This window comes from Lissotriton vulgaris, chromosome 8 (genome assembly GCF_964263255.1).
Source record: "Lissotriton vulgaris chromosome 8, aLisVul1.2, whole genome shotgun sequence".
NCBI classification, from domain to species: Eukaryota; Metazoa; Chordata; class Amphibia; order Caudata; family Salamandridae; genus Lissotriton; species Lissotriton vulgaris.
The window spans coordinates 606,111,299-606,113,708 of record NC_141696.1 but is presented as its reverse complement, the minus strand read 5'-3'; positions in this window follow the sequence as shown (position 1 = coordinate 606,113,708).

The following is a 2,410-nucleotide window of genomic DNA, read 5'->3' as shown; positions in this document are numbered from 1 at the left end:
GGTAGCAAGTATTAAAATCAGACATGCCAATGATCTTCAGGACACAACTCAAGAACAGGGAGTGGGCCCAAATAATGCTGGACAACGCAGCGGAGGTCACCATAGCTCACAGGATCCTGAAGGATCATCTGGAGACAGTGGATCTGAATGAATACATTCAGGTTGAAACTGCCGACACCAGGGTTAGTGTACCCCATAAGTTATATGAAGTAACGCTCCGAATAGAGGGGGATATAACTAGGAAAGTAAAAGCACTCTTTTGAGACAAGCTATCTAAAGGTTATGACATCCTTCTAGCTGACAAAGACTGGCCACCTGAATTTGTCAGGGAGTGCCCACATGGCGAAGAGATCATTATCAGAAAATATGTTATCCTTATGCACTCGAGACTTCTGATTATATTTCAAGGTTATATAGATTTAGAGGTTGGCACAACTCATGCCACAAGGCGTCCTGCCCTTGTCTTACAAACAACCTATATGATGTGGAAAGCGGCTCCTTCCCACAAATGAATGCGCTCTGATTGTCAATGAAACACTCAGGTTTCTTCACAACTTTAACTTGATTTCATCAATATTTATTCCAACATATGTATGAATCAAAATTCCATTTGGTTTTCCATTCTCATAATTTTTCGACAAAGTTCATATTGATTACAGCTTATTTCTCCAATGGTCAACAAATGTTAATCTCCCAATGCATTTCGGGTCGAAAAACTGACCCTTCGTCAGGGGACTATAAATGAAAAGAAACAGGACCAATTAATTCACTATCCTGTAGTTCAAAAAGCACAATTTTGAATAGAATGCATCCACAAAATCAAAAATAAAACATAATCGACGTGGCAATTCATTATGGCTATACGAATCACAAGGTTAACAGTAGTTTATCACATGTAAAATAAACAGTTGCATAGCAAACGTTTGCCGGTTTCCTTATCTCAAAAATAACGTGCTGGCATAGTGTGACGGGTGTGACTCACGCTAAAATCAATTACGCGCAACTTTTTAACTAGCTGACAGCAATCTGATTTACTTACATTAGACCATCGGGTCTGGAGCACCGGGCGTGCAAACTTTTCGGCTTGGTGATCAAGAAGTTACGCGCCAACTATTTACTGATTTGTAAGAAACTACAATTCCGGTCACGTGATCGGCGCGTACACCAATCACTGACTGCTATTGGCATTAGCTCAAGTCACATGGCGGAGTATGGTGAGGCTTCAAGGAAGTGACCTACGTCAACAAACTAAGGATATGTGACCTGCGTAAATAAACTAAGAATAGTACAATGTTATGCAAACAAGCGGTCACTTATATTGCATTGACATACGATCAGCACAATAAGAAATGTAATAATAAATAAATATCATATGTAGCAATCAATAGAATGTTCAATTAGGGTCTCGGATATAGTTTAAGCCAAATGCTGAGTAAGTCTACAGGAAACATGAATGTTCAATACGATCATTAAGCCCAATAGGGTGGGCAGAATTAAGCTTCTTAATCCAAAAATATTCACATCTAGAATTTTGATTCATACATATGTTGGAATAAATATTGATGAAATCAAGTTAAAGTTGTGAAGAAACCTGAGTGTTTCATTGACAATCAGAGCGCATTCATTTGTGGGAAGAAGAGATCATTATGCCAGCCTTCTCTAATCATATTCCTAATCATAAAAAATACACCTATGCCAGAAAATGGGTTGTTGCCCAGGTTCCAGCATTATATAAAAATGATGTGGGTTGGGATGAGGACTCTCCTCACCATAAAATCCAGTTAAAAAATCATCCTACTGCTCAGAGGCAGTATCCAGCAAAGCAAGAAGCTAAAAAACAAGTCAGAAAGATCTTAGATCAACTTGAATACCAGAGGGTGATTGAAACATGCACCTCATCAATGAACAATCCTTTGTTTCCTGTCTCCAAACCAGACAATACATATTGTCTAGTTTTGGACTACAGACATTGAAACTCTTGTAGCAAAACTTTTACAGTACAAAATGCACACAGTGCAGCACTGATAAATATAACATTGTGCGCAAAAAATATATAACTACATTAGACATTTCAAACGGTTTCTTCTGTCAAAACATTGCACAAATATTGGGGAAACAGCGTCAATTTTGTCGTCTCCCCCAGGGGTTCAAGAACAGTCCAGGGTTATTTTCAGCCAGGGTAACAGAGTTACTACAAATATTTGATGATGAGGCATTATCTTATGTCAATGACATCTATCTTACAGATGATAATTTGGACAGGCACTTGAAAAGAGTTAACACCATAATACTTGGGTTTGCTTCTGATGGGTACAAATTCAACTTTAAAAAATCAAGAATTGCCCACCTCAATGTCCTTTTCCTAGGATACGAGTTGTCGAGTGAAGGCAAAAGCCTGGCAGCCAACCTT